The sequence below is a fragment of the Cervus elaphus genome, chromosome 16, assembly GCF_910594005.1.
Source record: "Cervus elaphus chromosome 16, mCerEla1.1, whole genome shotgun sequence".
Classification (NCBI taxonomy): Eukaryota; Metazoa; Chordata; class Mammalia; order Artiodactyla; family Cervidae; genus Cervus; species Cervus elaphus.
Window position 1 is genome coordinate 20155766 of NC_057830.1, and position 18959 is coordinate 20174724.

The 18959-nt window shown below is 40.0% G+C and overlaps 1 protein-coding gene across 1 annotated transcript in view; it reads left to right on the forward strand.

Annotated features, from left to right (window-relative positions):
- The window catches only part of GRIN3A (glutamate ionotropic receptor NMDA type subunit 3A), a 187276-nt gene that overhangs the window by 94711 nt on the left and 73606 nt on the right, over nucleotides 1–18959 (forward strand). The window lies entirely within an intron of this gene.

Consider the following 18959-nt stretch of genomic DNA (forward strand, 5'->3'; position numbering starts at 1 on the left):
CCATCCCTAGGGGACAGCGTCTTCAGTGGAAACAGAATATTGGGGACTACTGGCTCTCTAGGGAATTCAGTGCAAAAGTTGCCCTTCTAGTAGTTGACAAACTACTACAAAGGTTTCTCAAACACACTCTTTCCTTTTCTTCTTCTCTTATTCAAAGGTTTATTCAGTTCAGTTCAGTTCAGTCACTCAGTCATGTTCGGCTCTTTGCAACCCCATGGACTGCAGCACACCAGGCCTCCCTGTCCATCACCAACTCCCGGAGTCTACCCAGACTCAGGTCCATTGAGTCGGTGATGCCATCCAACCATCTCATCCTCTGTCGTCCCCTTCTCTTCCTGCCCTCAATCTTTCCCAGCATCAGGGTCTTTTCCAATGAGTCAGCTCTTCACATCAGGTGGCCAAAGTATTGGAGTTTCAGCTTCAACATCAGTCCTTCCAATGAACACTCAGGACTGATCTCCTTTAGGATGGACTGGTTGGATCTCCTTGCAGTCCAAGGGACTCTCAAGAGTCTTGAGACTTGGTTCAAGACTTGCTTCAAGACTCTCAAGAGTCTTGAACCACAGTTCAAAAGCATCAATTGTTCGGCACTCAGGTTTCTTTGTAGTCCAACTCTCACATCCATACATGACTACTGGAAAAACCATAGCCTTGACTAGATGGACCTTTGTTGGCAAAGTAATGTCAAAGGTTTATAGGGTAACATGAAAGCATCTCATGAAAATTGCCCCATACCATTTTGAAAATGTCTATATTTCCAGAACCCAGTACAGAGCCCAGAACCCAGTACAGAGCCTCATACTTGATAAACATTTGCTGTCAAAAAAGGAAAGATCTATAAATCCTGTTTCAGGACAGAAAACTTGTATTTAAATCTTGTCTCTGGGACATAATTGGGCTTTGTGATCCTGGGCAAGTTACTTAAACTCCAAGCTTCAGATTTTATCCCTAAGAAATAGACTTGAAAATAATACTTACTCAAAGCATTGTCTTTATACAATTATGAGATAATGTGTATAAGCTATCTGAACACAGTGGCCAGCCAGTGTCAATGCTCTGTAATTACTTGTTAAATCTGAATTCTCCAGAATTGTAGATAGCCACAATCCCAGATAACTAGATGAATGAAGAAGAGCAGATTATATGTAATTATATATATAAGGACTGAAGATCCACGCTAGTTATTTTTCTAATACTTCTAACATTAGGCCAAAACAACTGCATCCTTGACTTCCCCAGGAAGAATTACAATCAACAGTCACTGGCTTTCAGGATTTATGCTTTGACATACATCTTCAAAATAAAGCCTATGACCATTTCCAAATGGGAAATCTCAGAAGCAGCCCAGAAGTATTACCAAAGAATATGAATTTTATTTGTAGAATTTACAGGCTTATAATAACCCTCCAAACAAGTAGCATAAATTTCAAAATCTGAAGGGAAGCCACCACGTGCGCACACACACACACACACACAATGAATTTAGTAAAATCAACTAGCAAGCCATTCTCTGTCCCTAGAGTCTATGTAAGATGTAAAGAACAATGCATGTAATCTTTTGTTCTCAGAAAATATATAACAAGATTAAACCCTGTAGTACAACTAGGAAAGGAAGTACATTCACCAATAAGTACCCAGTGAGAAGTCAATATCCTTGACCATCTCACCTGAATTTCTATCTCATCATGCCATTTTTTTTTCTTTCTCTCTTTAATGTATCACTCTCTAGTTTGCCTTTTATTCATCATTCTTCTCCATTGGAGTAGAGACCTTTTCTATGTTATTTATGGTGATGGTGCACAGTGTATAGTACATTTGTGCTGCAATAATACAATAATACTTCCCCAGATGGTAAAGAGTCTGCCTGCAATGCAGCAGACCTGGGTTCCATCCCTGGATTGGGACGATACCTTGGAGAAGGCAATGGCAACCCATTTCAGTATTTTTACCTGGAGAATCCCATGGACAGAGTAGCCTGGCAGGCTATGGACCATTGGGTCACATAGAGTCAGACACAACTGAGCAACTAACACACACATATACAATGCATTAATGGATTCCTTATTCTTAAACTTTCACCTAACCTAGGGATCCTAACTTAGATGGCAGGCAAAACCACATCAAAAATATTATCGAAATCATTCAGCAGGAAATTATTCCCTTCTTCTTTCATGGTTTTCTTTCCATCAATTAATATAATTTCAAATATATTAAGAAGTACTGTGATGATTTCTAGAAGAGTTCAAAGAAACTCAAATTCCCTTCAGAAACACATTCAGGTAAACAAATAATTGCACTACAGAGTGATTAATGAAGTCTTCCCCAGAGGCTCAGTGGTAAAGAATCTGCCTGCAATGCAGATGCAGGTTCAGTTCCTGGGTAGGGAAGATCCCCTGGAGAAGGGCATGGCAACCCACTCCAGTATTCTTGCCTGGAGAATCCCATGGACAGAGAAGCCTGGCAGGCTGCATTCCATAGTGTTACAAGGAGTCAGACATGACTGAAGCAACTAAGATAGCAAGGACATGATTAATGAAATAATAAAAATATTCAAAAGGGAAAGTTGGCACCCACAAGGATAGTTAACTCTTTCTTGGGAAGATCAAAGAAGACTTCTTAAAGGAGGTGCTACCTAATATGGATTTGAAAGGAAGAATAAGAGGAATGGAAATAAGAATTCCAGGTAAGTACAGTGGCATAGGCGAATGTGAAAAGGCAATACTGAGCCAAATGACATGAAAAGTGAAAGTGTTAGTCACTTAGTCATGTCTGACTCATTGCGATCCCATGGACTGTAGCCTGCCAGGCTCTTCTGTCTGTGGACTTCTCCAGGCAAGGATACTGGAGTGGGTAGCCATTCCCTTCTCCACGGGATCTTCCCAACCCAGGAATCAAACCAGGGTCTTCTGCATTGCAGACAGGTTCTTTATCATCTAAGCCAGTTCTGCTTTATGCCTCTAAATGACATGAAAGTGAAAGTCACTCAGTTGTGTCTGACTCTTTGTGACCCCATGGACTATACAGCCCATGGAATTCTCCAGGCCAGAATACTGAAGTGGGTAGCCTTTCCCTTCTCCAGGGGATCTTCCCAATCCAGGGATCGAATCCAGGTTTCCCGCATTGCAGGCATATTCTTTACCAGCTTAGACACTGACGTGGGTCTTAGTTAAATTTCTGAATCCTCATTTATAGTTATTATCACTGTATCAGTTACCTGTTACTACAGTAATACCACATAACAAATAGCCACAAAACATCAGTGGCATACAACAACAGCAAAAAATTTATATAGCTCACAAGGTTGCCAGGTTTAGCTGACCTAGTATGGGCTCACTTATGTATTTAGGAAGCAGCTGGCTGTTGGCTGATCTGGATGGCTTTAATATTTGCTAGGGTGACCTGGTTCTACCCCACATGCCTCATTGTCCAGCAGGCATGTCCTTCTCATGCAGAGCATGAGCAAAAATGTACAAGCACCTTTCCAAGACTGTTCTAACATCATGTCTGCTAACATTCTAATGACCAAAGTAAGTCACCTGCCTGAATCAGAGTCAAAGAGGGAGGCTCGCTCAGGGTCACATGGCAAAGGAAGTGAATCCTAGAGGGGAGAAGAATTGGAGTCATTAATGTAATCAATAGACTGCATCCACTTAATCTCTCCAGAATTTGGCTTCCTAGTCTGTAAATGGAGAACACAACAGTTCCTTTGTCCTGACACCCCGGGTTGATAGGAGGAAATGTATGAAAGGCTTTTTTAAGTTCTTTAGCTGGAAATGAATAGACAAAAAAAAAAAAAAAAAAACAGAAAACTTACTATGGAAATCTAAGGAATTAGTGTCACTTTGTGGTTTGCACAGCAGCTAATTACATATTTAAGCTTAAACTCCTAGTTCATGTTCATTAAAACAGTAGTCTCAAACAAGGTTAGAGCATCTTCCAGGTTATAATCAAAAAAGGACATCTGAATACCAAATTCAGCCCCCTGGAGGAGAGAGGTAAGCTCAAGAATACTCATGATGACAACTAAAATATCAGCAATGGCTACTTCTGGAGGAGACAGTAAAATCAGGAAGGGAAAAGAGCTACTTTAATGTTTTATACCATAAAACTTTTGTTTGTATTTTACAGTGAAAATGGATTCATGTACTATTCTGGCATTAAGTAAATGAATTTTTTTTTTCATAAAATGAAACTAGTTAAGTTTTTCTGTAATTTCAATTTCAATAGCTTAAAAATTGATCTGGCTATTCAAGATTGTTTCTACCCAGTTTTCATCCTTAAATATTACCTATATAGTCACGCTTTCCCAGGTGATGCAGTGGTAAAGAATTCACCTGTCAGTGCAGGAGACACAAGGGACGCAGGTTCAATCCCTGGGATGGGACGATCCCCTGAAGTAGGAAATGACAACACACTCCAGTATTCATGCCTGGAAAATTCCATGGGCAGAGGAGCCTGGTGGGCTACAGGCCATAGGGTCACAAAGGGTTGGCCACTTCTGAGCACACGCGCACATTGCAATCACACTTTATTTTATTTGTATGACTCATGTAATCTCAAAAGTCCAAGAAACTAGGTGCTGGTCCCAACTTTGTCATAATTAAGTGTTAGATTTTGGGCAAGTCATTTAACGTTGGTCTTCATCTGCAAATTAAGGATTATGAATTAAACAGTTCACTAGTGGTAAAGAACCCGCCTGCCAATGCAAGAGACTAAGAGACTCGAGTTCGATTCCTAGGTCGGGAAAATCCCCTGGAGGAGGACATGGCAGCCCATTCCAGTATCCTTGCCTGGAGAATCCCAAGGACAGAGGAGCCTGGAGAGCTAAAGTCCATAGGGTGGCAAAGAGTCTGACACCACTGAAACAACTTAGCACATAAGCTCAGCATAGTTCTAATACTCTATAGTTCTCAGAAGAAATTGTCTATTTGCAGATGAGCCCACTTCTCTGAAAATTGTCCTTCAGAATATGAACTCAAAAGAGGAAGGGTTAACTCAGAGTTTATAAGTGACCAAAATTTTTAATCAATATTTTTGTTAAAAATATTTTACTACTTTTTAATGTATACCAATGTAAATGATGATCTTAAAACAATCAAGTAGCTTCCACTTATTAATACTTTTCTAAACTGGTGAGATACATTTAACTTATCTTCTTAAACTCAGTATAGATTAATTAACACCATGAGTTTTTAGGTTCTGAGCAAACTTTTGTTTTTTATTTACATTCTGGGTATATTCATTCATCACACACTTTCAAAGCATTTACTGCTACTATCTAGACACTAGAGAAAGTTCCTAGACTTGTTTTCCAGTTTTTATCAAGCTGATTTCTGAATATAAATTGCAAATTCCTCAATTCATGCTCCTAGTTTGTTTGTGAGAATTACTTGAGATAGCAGAATTAGAACTACATTCAGGTTAAATTCCAGTGGCAGCACACAAGTTCAATCTGTTGAATGTGTATTTGACATAGTTCCACTTAGCTGTCTAATCTTGGTCACATTGCTTAATCTTGCTGATCCTCATTTTTCTCAACTGCAAACTTTGTGAATCATTGCATGTCTTTTTATTGTGTGTGAAAAATTTCTGAAATTTGCAAAAAAAGGAGAGAGGGACTGCCTCTTTAACTCAGCTGACTGCTACTTTCTGATGCTTGGCTCACAAAGCAAAAATGCTACGTTAGTTGTGCTGCTCTTGTGATTCATTTAACAAGAGCAAATGTGCTGAACAGAAGAGAAAGATAAGCAAACACCAGCTCAGTCATAAACTGGAAGATGGTCTCAAATGGAAAAGCTGGCAGCAAGGTACCGGCAGGCTGCCCTGGCGGAGGCGGGGAGAGAAGGCGTCTTCTTCTCTCAGATGCATTTATTCAGACTAGATGCTTGAATCTTTGAGGGCCCCTCCAGTATAATGACTCAACCACTGATTCCCTGAGTCCTCTAGGGCAAAGACAGATTGACTATCCAACCATGGCAAACAAAATTACTAGAAGCAGCTCAAGTATCAAGGGCTAGCCTAAGGGGAAAGTAAAGCAAGAGGAAAGTATCTCTCTTCTTTCTGTTATCCTGTAGTTTGTCTGTCTTTTTGCTTGTGATGCTTTACTTTAGCGGATCTCTAAGAGGTGGGTTTCCTGGGGTCAGTGCAGAATTACTGACCTTTAGGCTAAACCTCCTACTGTACTTTTGCATCCAGCCCACCCTGAATGAAGGCAAAATTGGGCTTACTTTAATATTTAATTCTACTGTTATATAATTAAATAAAAATTGGCATTAAAACAAATCTCTGTGCCTTACGGATTTGGGTAGAGCTGTGCCAAAAAGCTTACATCACTAGACTGCAGGTAAATTTATAGCTGTTTTCATTCATTTGCATTTAATCAACCCAGAATTGCTGAGTCTAGGTTCAGCAAGGACCTTATTGCCTGTTCAGTCTGCAGGGTCCAGGACTGCTGGTGATCTGCAGTGACTCAAGTGAGAAGTTTGAGTTCCACAATCTGCAGGTCATTTTTCACCTTGAAGTTTGGCTGGATAGCAAGCCAATTATAGAAACAAAAAGACAATGTTGTTCTGATGCCATGAGGTAGAAAGAGTCCTCCCATTTCCATAAAAGGTGTTGGTTCTGGCCTCAGCTGACCTAGTTCAAACTTCGGTTCTGTCACTTACAGTGAAATTACATCTTTAAAGGAATTATGGTTGTAAAGTCACTGTATTGTGATCACAATTATCTTTGAAAATCCCATTAAGACAATATTTTACCTGCAGTTGGGTTCTAGAGTCAACTGATGTGGGTGTAGCAACAGAATGGGCTGAAGAGCCTGGAGGAAGTTATCTCAAGTCTCTGAGCTCCATTTCCCCCAGGCATGAACTAGAGCTATTAACAGAACCTACCTCATAAGGATATAGGAAGCTGAAATGAGATGAGTGTGGAAGGCTATGCATGTAATCAACACAATAGATAGCCACTAGTATTAAGAAATTGTTAGGGACTAGTTAAGCTCTCCCAGTTAGCTGTTGGGCTACATGTACAATGGCTGAACTTTCAGTTAGCAGTTTTGCATATAAAGGAAATGAGTCTCACAGCAGTTAAGGGAATAGCTGATAAAGCCCAAAACTTTTGTATTATGTATAATGATAGTCAAGAGCATAAATAATGGAGCTACACAGGCTGCCCAATTCTGTCATTTATTGGCTCTGTAAACTCAAACAAGTTATTTACTCTGTGCCTCAGATTGCTTACCTGTAAAATTGATATGATGATAGAATCAACCTCGTAGGATTGTCGTAATGATTATAAAAGTTACTCTGTCCAAAGCACTGAAACAATGGCACATAGTGAGTTACATCTTCATCACCACTACCATGATTGTTATTATTCCATGCCTCTGTACTTGGAAATACCAGTAGTATTATAGTATCGAACATCTAAGGGAGAAATGGCCCTAACTCCACAAGATCACACAACTTAAAATGGGATTCAAAGGAGATTTTGAATAAGACAATTGGAATGGTTTCAGTGAACTGAAAAGGATAGCCTGCTCCAGATGAACAGAATAAAGCATTAGACAAGGGTCAGAGAAGAAGCAAAATAAAATGACTTGCATCAAAGAAAGGGAACAGTGAACAGAGAAGATAGAACATTTGTAGCAGAATAGTAATAATCCCCCTCTAGAAATCCTATAGCATCTAGCCTTTAGACTACAAAGACCCATCATAATAGCCCCTACCCTTGTTTGAATATACATGAGACAGAGGGACCCCAAGGACTTCTAGAGGCCAAGTCAATGAGTACCATAGTGCCATTTCATGGATGTTGCTGAGCAAGTTAAATTCAGGAAGTTAATTTTTAGAGAAGAACATAAAGACTATCAACTCATGGTTTCATAAATAGGAGATGGGAAAGTGTTGTTGAGCATAGCTTACTATAAAGTAGAAATAAAGAACAATTATATTTTTGTCAGCCAATCGTTTGGGGAGGGAATTATACATTCAACAGGATTGTATTTGAGCCTGAGTTCAGGGTTTTTAAGCTCACTTTTGCTTTGTTTTTTGTGACCTGCAGCAAGACTTTTCTTCACCTTTTTCATTAGAGCATAACTCTCCTTATCATATAGATCAGAATGCTTACACACAAAGTCTCTGTAGTCTGACTAAGTTCAGAGCCTTCCTATATTGGCTGATTCACCTCAGGCAAGTTATTTAAAAATAAACCTTATTTCTTGTGTGAAAGTTGGAGATGAAAATAAATGCCTTGTAGGATTACTATGAGGCTTAAAATATACAATACACTTAAGGTTCTAGCAGGTGCTTGGCACACGGCGAGGTCTTAATAAATGCAAGCTACATATATACATACATATGAATGGACCAAATGATCTCTGGCGTCTCCTCCAGATGCTCTTTCCTGTAGCCTGGACTCATTTTTAAAATATTTATTTATTCATTTGGCTGCATCAGGTCTTCATTGTGACACTCGGGATCTTTCGTTGCAGTGCACAGGCTTACTTGCCCCCAATATGTGGGCAACTAAGTTCCCTGAACAAGGACTGAACCCACATCCCCTGCACTGGAAGACAAATTTTTAACCACTGGACCACCAGGGAAGTCCTCTTGGACTCATTTTTGTAGCCTCCCTGACTTTAACATGTCTCTTCAGTGTCAGTCCCTCATCCCCACTTGTAACCTAAGTAGAGTGGAGAAAAGAAGCAAATTGCTGGTGAGCATGACAGCAAAGATGTGTATGAAGTTGTAGTGATGCTGGCCCGGGAGAACCAAGCAGGGAGGGCTCAGTTCTCCTACAGCCACTCCCGAGACTACTAGGTTTGAAACACGTGGGTTTGACCCCCAGGGGTTCAAGGATGAATGTGCTTGTTTTAGGGACTCTGTTATCCATCTAGCTTCTTCTAACCTTTTGTGAATAGAACACAGAAACCATCAGACTGCTTGTGCCTTGTGAATGGAATAATGTGCATGAATGAGTTTTTTAAACAGCACAGTTCAAATGTTGCTGTTTTTGCTGCTTTGCTACAACTGTGATAAACACATTGTTTAAAAACCCAAAGGGAATGGGCTTTTTGTCTTCTTTTTTAAACCAGCACTAGCTGTTTGGATTAAATTGACCATTAGGCATGAGAAATGTCTATGTTAGCTATAGTTTACAGAAGAAGAATCTTTCCTGAAGGCAGGATAAACAAAAGATTCATAGTACAGGTTCTCAGGTTTCTGGATCCACCTCCTTGATTTGCCACTTTCTTGTTATGCAGCCTTGGGCAAGTTGCATAACCACTTCCAGACTCAATCCCTACCCCTCACCCCATCTTTGAAATGGGGATAATGATTATATGTACCACAAAAGGATGCTATGAGAATTAATTTAAGATCTTGGCACAGTGCCTGGAATAAAGGAGACATCCAGTAAGGGTTAGCTATTATCATTATTAAAACAATGGAAGAAATAATATAAAAATAATGATTAACTTCAGCTTTGATAAGATGGCAGATATACAAATCTGCATCAAAAAGATGAGAAGTGGAAGAAATGGCAAATAAGAGGATGAAATGAAGAAATAACTTAGCTAAAGTGAATATGTATGTCACTGGCCAGTTGTCATAACTTTGGGCGTGTGGAGGCTGCTCCAAAAGCACCTGCCACTAGGATTTAAGATTAAATTCAAAATTAGTCCAACATCATACAAATGCTTCTATTTGAAATTGTGTGACCAGAGCCTTCCTGTCACTGGTCCTAGAAAGAAACAAAGGGCTTTAGTAGTCAGGACCTCCTGCTGGGTGTTGATATTCCATGCAGCTAGAAATGAGATGTATCATCATTGCTAAAGCCTAAATTTAGGCAGCGCCAGGAAGCAGTAATCCAAGTCTATGCCCTGACCAGTAATGCTGAAGAAGCTGAAGTTGAATGGTTCTATGAAGACCTACAAGATAGTTTAGAAATAACACCCCAAAAAGATGTCCTTTTCATTATAGGGGACTGGAATGCAAAAGTAGGAAGTCAAGAGATACCTGGAGTAACAGGCATATTTGGCCTTGGAGTACAGAATGAAGCAGGGCAAAAGCTAATAGAGTTTTGCAAGAGAACACACTGGTCATAGCAAACACCCTCTTCCAGCAACACAAGAGAAGACTCTACACATGGACATCACCAGATAGCCAACACAGAAATCAAATTGATTATATTCTTTACAGCCAAAGATGGAGAAGCTCTATACAGTCAGCAAAAACAAGACTGGGAGCCAACTGTGGATCAGACCATGAACTCCTTATTGCCAAGTTCAGACTTAAATTGAAGAAAGTAGGGAAAACCAGTAGACCATCCAGGTATGACCTAAATCATATGCCTTAAGGTTATACAGTAGAAGTGAGAAATAGATTTAAGGTACTAGATCTGATAGACAGAGTACCTGATGAACTAGGGATGGAGGTTCATGACACTGTACAGGAGACAGGGATCAAGACCACCCCCAAGAAAAAGAAATGCAGAGAAGCAAAATGGCTGTCTGAGGAGGCCTTACAAATAGCTGTGAAAAAAAGAGAAGCGAAAAGCAAAGGAGAAAAGGAAAGATATACCCATTTGAATGCAGAGTTGCAAAGAATAGCAAGGAGAGATAAGAAAGCCTTCCTCAGTGATCAGTGCAAAGAAACAGGAAAACAATTGAATGGGAAAGACTAGAGATGGCTTCAAGAAAATTAGAGATACCAAGGGAACATTTCATGCAAAGATGGGCACAATAAAGGACAGAAATGGTATGGACCTAACAGAAGCAGAAGATGCTAAGAAGAACTGGCAAGAATGCACAGAAGAACTTTACAAAAGAGATCTTCATGACCCAGATAATCACGATGGTGTGATCACTCACCTAGAGCCAGATATCCTGGAATGTGAAGTCAAGTGGGCCTTAAGAAGCATCACTACGAACAAAGCTAGTGGAGGTGACAGAATTCTAGTTGAACTATTTCAAATGCTAAAAGATGATGCTGTGAAAGTGCTACACTCAATATGCCAGCAAATTTGGAAAACTCAGCAGTGGCCACAGGACTGGAAAAGGTCAGTTTTCATTTCAATCCCTAAGGAAGGCAATGCCAAAGAATGCATAAACTACCGCACAATTGAACTCATCTCACATGCTAGTAAAGTAATGCTCAAAATTCTCCAAGCTAGGCTTCAGCAATACATGAACTGTGAACTTCCAGATGTTCAAGCTGGTTTTAGAAAAGGCAGAGGGACCAGAGATCAAATTGCCAACATCTGCTGGATCATCGAAAAAGCAAGAGAGTTCCAGAAAAACATCTATTTCTGCTTTATTGCCTACCAAAGCCTTTGACTGTGTGGGTCACCACAAACTGTAGGAAATTCTGAAAGAGATGGGAGTACCAGACCATCTGACCTGCCTCTTGAGAAATCTGTATGCACGTCAGGAAGCAACAGAACTGGACATGGAACAACAGACAGTTTCCAAATAGGAAAAGGAGTACATCAAGGCTGTATATTGTCACCCTGCTTATTTAACTTATATGCAGAGTACATCATGAGAAACTCTGGGCTGGAGGAAGCACAAGCTGGAATCAAGATTGTCGGGAGAAATATCAATAACCTCAGATATGCAGATGACACCAACCTTATGGCAAAAAGTGAAGAAAAACTAAAGAGCCTCTTTATGAAAGTGAAAGAGGAGAGTGAAAAAATTGGCTTAAAACTCAACATTCAGAAAACTAAAACCATGGCATCTGGTCCCATCACTTCATGGCAAATAGATGGGGAAACAATGGAAACAGTGGCTCACTTTATTTTGGGGGGCTCCAAAATCGCTGCAGATGGTCACAGCAGCCATGAAATTAAAAGACGCTTACTCTTTGGAAGGAAAGTTATGACCAACCTAGACAGCATATTAAAAAGCAGAGACATTACTTTGCCAACAAAGGTCCATCTAGTCAAGGCTGTGGTTTTTCCAGTAGTCATGTATGGATGTGAGAGTTGGACTGTAAAGAAAACTGAGCACTGAAGAATTGATGCTTCTGAACTGTGGTGTTGGAGAAAACTCTTGAGAGCCCTTGGACAGCAAGGAGATGCAACCAGTCCATCCTAAAGGAAATCAGTCCTGAATATTCATAGGAAGGACTGATTTTGAAGCTGAAACTCCAATACTCTGGCCACCTGATGTGAAGAGCTGACTCATTTGAAAAGACCCTGATGCTGGGAAAGACTGAAGGCGGGAGAAGGGGGCAACAGAGTTTGAGATGGTTGGATGGCATAACTGACTCAATGGACATGAGTTTGTGTAAACTCCAGGAGTTGGTGATGGACAGGGAGGCCTGGTGTGCTGCAGTCCATGGGGTCACAAAGAAGTGGACATGACTGAGCAACTGGACTGAACTTAACTGAAGAAATCTACTGAGACTTACCAAATCTAGCTGTCTATTTGGGCTTCCCAGATGGTACTCGTGGTAAAGAAAAGAACCCACCTACCAATGTAGGAGACAAGAGATACAGGTTTGATCCCTGGGTTGGGAAGATCCTCTGGAGGAGGTCACAGCAACCCACTCCGGTATTCTTACGTAAAGAATCCCATGTTCAGAGGAGCCTGGTGGGCTATAGTCAATGGGGTCACAAAGAGTTGGGCATGACTGAAACAACTGAATGTGCATGCACCTCTGTTTATTCACCTCCAAAGGTGGCACCTCTTAAGCAACTGTTCGGGTTTTAGAATAGAAGAGTCAAAGAGATAGTCAGATCAATTATTGTCCATACCAGGGACCAGCAAGCATTTTCTATTTGAGTCAAATAGTAAATATTTTAGGCTTTGTAAAACCATATAGTCCCAGGTCTTACCTTTGTAGTTCAAAAGCAGTAGACAATACAAATGATGGGGCCTGGCTGGGTTTCAATAAAACTTGATTTACAAAGCAAGTGGCAGGCTGGCTTTGGCCCACGGGGCATGGTTTGCTAACCCCTAGTCTGTACAAGGGATTTGATGCAATGACTCAGGTTGTCAGACGAACCTGGGCTACAGCTCACATAAATCAAACATGATGTCAAAGAATGTTGTTGACTAGAGATTACAGACTGAAAAGAAAAAAGGCAGTAAAAATTGTGAATCACTATATTTTATACATATAATTTATATAATATTATACATCAATTATACTTCAATAAAGAAATTTAAATGCAAAAAAAAGAACCTTGCTTCTGTAATATTCTGTAATATTACTCAGCCATAAAAAGGAATGCATTTGAGTCAGTTCTAATGAGGTGGATGAACCTAGAACCTATCATATGGAGTGAAGTGAGTCAGAAAGGGAAAGATAAATACCATATTCTAATGCATATATACAGAATCTAGAAAAATGGTACTGAAGAATTTATTTACAGGGCAACAATGGAGAAACAGACATAGAGAATAGACTTATGGACACGGGGAGAGGGAAGGAGAGGGTGAGATATATGGAAAGAGTAATATGGAAACTCACATTACCATATGTAAAATAGATAACCAATGGGAATTTGCTGTATGGCTCAGGAAACTCAAGCAGGGGCTCTGTTTCAACCTAGAGGGGTGGGGTGGGGAGGGAGATGGGAGGGAGGTTCAAAAGGGAGGGGATATACGTATACCTATGGCTGATTCATGTTGAGGTTTGACAGAAAACAGCAAAATTCTGTAAAGCAATTATCCTTCAATTTAAAAATAAATAAATTTTTTAAAAATTTGAAAGAGAAAATGGGAATAATATGGAAAAAATGCTGTGATATAAAATTTACTCAGTAATTCACATTACAGAAACACTGGGTAACATTATTTTCAGCCTCATTTTTCTGTTTTCTAATGTTCATGCAGTCCATGGGGTAGCAAAGAGTCAGACACGACTGGGCAACTGAACAAAAACAACGATGTTCAGAAAGTGAGTAATAACTCAGTGAACACACATCCCTGTTTGTTGGGGATAATTCCAGTGTGTCTACTGTCTCTGTAATAATCAATAGTGTCCCCTTTTAAAGAAATGTCCTAGTTTGCAATATGAATCATACAGTCACATCTAACAACCAAAATGATTTTGAATTTGTAGCACAGACAGGTTTGTATTACTTAAAGTCATCACCAAAACTTGGACAATAACACGTCTATAAAGGCAGAATGTAGTGCTAGAAAAGGCTAAGGGCTTCAAGTCAGACAGTGTCAGATTCAAATCTTAATTTATCTCTTTCTGCTGGCCTAAGACAATGTGCTAAAATCTCCCTGAATCTCAATTCTCATATGTAGTAAAAAATAATAAAAGCATCAATATCGCTAGATTTAACTGTGTTAGCATATGGTAAATATTTGTAAATATTAGCTGTTATTTTATTATTATTACATATTCAAATAGATTTGTTGGGTGGGACACAAAGACATCCTCCTTATACAGAAGATATGCTTCAAGAAAAGTGATTTCCTTGTCACTGGGGACATCCAAGCAGAGACTTAACAGAAATATAGTAATGATGTTATAAATGGTTTTGCTACTTCAAGTTTGATCCATGAACCGAGGTATCAGCATCAATAGGAAGCCTGTTAAACTGCAGATTCACAGACTCTAACCTAGACCTAATGAGTCAGTGTCTGCATCTGAAGAAACTCCAAGTCATAGATTTAGCTTTGCCATCAAGGACTCAGCCATCAGTGGATAAAGCAGATGACTTTTAAAGCTCCTCTGAACTCTGAGACCACCCCATTTATAGAGTCCACAAGTTTTAAATGGGTAATACATTGGCATGAGGAGGAACTAAGGTCCCAATACCTAGTATATCCCATTCCATTGGTAAAGTTAAAAATGGCCTTTTCCACCCACCTCCACAGGACATTTTATCAGGCCTAGTGACTACATTCCCCTCATTTAAGTAAAATCTCAGGTAAGTACAAATATAGACCCCAAGTGAAAATATCCAACATTAAGATTGTTTTTTAATCTAAATCATCACATCTTCAGGGTTTCCTTGGTGGCTCAGATGGTAAAGAATCTGACCCAAGTTCAATCCTTGGGTCATGAAGATCCTCTAGAGAAGGGATTGGCTACCCACTGCAGTATTCTTGCCTGGAGAATTCCATGGACAGAGGAGCCTGGTGGGCTACAGTCCATGGGGTTGCAAAGAGTCGGACATGGCTAAGTGACTAACACTTTCACATTCATTACATCTACCATAGACAGAGAATCTTGTCTCTTGAGTTTGCTTCCATTTTGTTTTGAGCCACTTTGCTTTCTTCAAAATATCTGATTATTCTCCGCACAGGTGCTCTGGGTAGAGTTCAGTATTCCATTAATGCTGAACAATTCACATACAAATGGGTAGGTTAACCTTAGATATTTCCCCAAGGCCTGAAGAGGCTGACACAAATATAAACAGAATTGGAAGAGCTGGTAAAATATTTAGCTGAAACTTTAAAGAAATTTTTCTCTCTCTGGGGCTTCCTGGTGATGGTTGTAATGCAGCTCAACTACTTTAGCTCTTTGTATGCTTTTATCCTCCCTCCTGGATGCAGGCTTTCTGATATCCCTGGATGTTTGAATTACACACCACATGGACACAAAGGGCGGGCTATGCTAGTCTATCCAGTTGCATCAATACCTTCTTAGATCCCTTTTCTGATTCTATTATTCTGTGACTGCAGAGTAGCTCATCCTTTTTTTTTTTTTTTTTCATTAGAATCTCACACATAGAGATAAAAAAGAACATACTGTTTTGAAAGAATTAAGATAAGAATTAAAGGAAAACATTTAATGTTTAAAAGGAAGACAACATGAAGTGTGACACAAGTGTCTATTTTTAATGTCTCTAACCTAAGAGAATTTTGCTTTAATAATGATGACTTATTACACCAATACTTCTCAGGGATCTGCTCTGTATACCAAGCACTGTATTTGCTAAATGATGATAATGATGATGAGAATAATAGCAGCTAATATTTGTTGAGGACTTATGACTTCACAAATGAGACAGGCATAGGCCCAACACTCACGGAAACATAAAAGCTGGCAGGAAAAGTAGACATTGAACAAATAATCCCAGGTGTCATTAATGTGATATGAAATTGCAGGGTACAATGGGAGGATGTTGCAGGTGGCCTAATCTAGTCTAGGGGTCAGCAAAGGCTTCTCTGAGGATGTGACATTTTAGAATTAGCTACACAGAGGGAAGCATCCCCGGTAGAGTGATGGCTATGGGCAAGAGACCTGATCAAGCAAAAGGTATATGTTGGAAGAACTAAGAAAACTGGCTAAAGTTTCAGGGCCCAGGGGAGAGTGGGAAGATGTGAGTGGAAAGAAGGTGGTGGGAGTTGGATCATGCTGAGGCCAGAGTTTCAGCTTCATCCTAGAGCAATGAGGAGCCACTGATAGATGTGAAACAAGTGGGTGACATGACCAGTTTGGGGCTCTAGGAAGATTACTTTGACCGGATTGGAGGGGAAGAGAGGGAATGTGCAGAGGGCAGGAATGATGGTGGCTTAGACTGGAGAAACGGCAGTGTTTGTAATACCTCTCCAGGTTAGAGTGGGGTCCCGGTCAGGCTAACAGAATGCTTCCTCCCATAGAACCTGGTTATTTATGGTAATGTTGAAGGAACTTTCCATTCTCAAAACTGCTCCCTTCACAGGCATGAGATCCATGCCACGAAGAGGCGTGAATGAAAGGCAGCAGGAAAACATGGAAAGGAGACAACACAAGGGCTCACTCATCCTCCTCTGAAATCCCAAGCCTGGATCTGCTGGTTCCCAACTCCCTTTGGTGTCTTGGGAAGCAGTGCTATATTGATGCACTCAACAAATAAAATAAGTGCAGAGTTTGCCTAGAAATAGTTCATAGGCCATAAAAAATACTGCACAGTATAATGTGAGAAAATGGACTTCTAAAAAGGATTATTTTAAGATTATTATTTAAATTATTTCTAAAAAGGACTATATAAGACAAAGGTATTCTAATTACTGACCTGAGATCCTTTTACCTTAAAAGGAGGGTTCACTTCAAAAGCCTGAGGTGTAAGCTCTATTGTTAGCCCAATCTGTGCTAAGTGGGATGGCAAAGTTCTCATCTCCCTCCGGGTTCAAAGAATCCATCAGTCATTCATCAAGCATATTATTGAGCAACTACATGATGAAAGGCATTGGACTACAACAATTAATTAAATGTTTTACATAGAGCTTCCAGTCCAGTGAGAAGATGAAAGGCTAGACATTAAACTATTACACAGTTAAATTTTAAAAGTGCAATTGTGATAAGTTCTACGAAAGAAAAGTATGTGTACTATGAGGGCTTAGGAAAGTAGCCTCTGACCTAGTCAGCTACTTAAGGAAGTGATGGCTGAGAGTAGAGGATGAATAAAGTTAAATGGGTGAAGAAAGAAGAATAGTGGTAAAATTAATTGATTTGACACACATGTACAGAGCCCTCTTCAGGTACAAGTGTCATAATAGGTAACTGGTCCTCAAATGAATGAAACCTGGTCTGCATGTTAGGGAAAAGAATGAGGGCTGATCTTACTAATGACTAGCTATGAGAATTTGATTATTAGTGTACCCAAACCTCAGCATCTTAATCTGTAAAATATGAAAATGACATCTATTTTCCAGAATTTGAAATGTTTAAAGCCCTTAGCTCACTGCCTGGCTAAGTAGCAAGTTTTGTAATGACCAGGTCCAAAGTCAGCATGACATAGTGTCAGAAGATCTGTTCATGGTGTTCAGAGCTCACTATTGTCCATCAAACTCAGTTCAATTCAGTTCAGTCACTCAGCCGTGTCCAACTCTTTGTGACGCTATGGACTGCAGCACCCTAGGCCTCCCTGTCCATCACCAACTACAGGAGTTTACTCAAATTCATGTCCATTGAGTTGGTGATGCCATCCAACCATCTCATCCTCTGTCGTCCCCTTCTCCTCCCACCTGCAACATTTCCCAGCATCAGGGTCTTTTCCAATGAGTCAGTTCCTCCCATTAGGTGGCCAGAGTATCAGAGTTTCAGCTTCAGCATCAGTCCTTCCTATGAATATTCAGGACAGATTTCCTTTAGGATGGACTGGTTGGATCTCCTTGCTGTCCAAGGGACTCTCAAGAGTCTTCTCCAACACCACAGTTCAAAAGTCTCAATTCTTTGATGTTCAGCTTTCTTTATAGTCCAACTCTCACATACATGACTACTGGAAAAACCACAGCCTTGACTAGATGGACGTTTCTTGGCAAAGTAATGTCTCTGCTTTTTAATATGCTGTCTAGGTTGGTCAAAGCATTCCTTCCAGGAGCAAGTGTCTTTTAATTTCATGGCTGCAGTCACATCAGCAGTGATTTTAGAGCCCCCAAAAATAACCTCTGCCACTGTTTCCACTGTTTCCCCATCTATTTACCATGAAGTGATGGGACCAGATGCTGTGATCTTGTTTTCTGAATGTTGAATTTTAAGCCAAATTTTCACTCTCCTCTTTCACTTTCATCAAGAGGCTCTTTAGTTTTTCTTCACTTTCTGCCATAAGCAAGGTGTCATCTGCATATCTGAGGTTATTGATATTTCTCCCAACAATCTTGATTCCAGCTTGTGCTTCATCCAGCCCAGAGTTTCTCATGATGTACTCTGCATATAAGTTAAATAAGCAGGGTGACAATATACAGCCTTGACGTACCCCTTTTCCTATTTGGAAGAAGTCTGTTGTTCCACGTCCAGTTCTAACTGTTGCTTCCTGACCTGCATACAGATTTCTCAAGAGGCAGGTTAGATGGTCTGGTGCTCCAATCTCTTTCAGAATTTCCCACAGTTTGTGGTTATCCACACAGTCAAAGGCTTTGGTAGGCAATAAAGCAGAAATAGATGTTTTTTTGGAACTCTCTTGCTTTTTTGATGATCCAGCAGATGTTGAACTCTGATTCTTCTGCCTTTTCTAAAACTGCTTGAACATCTGGAAGTTCACGGCTCACGTATTGCTGAAACCTG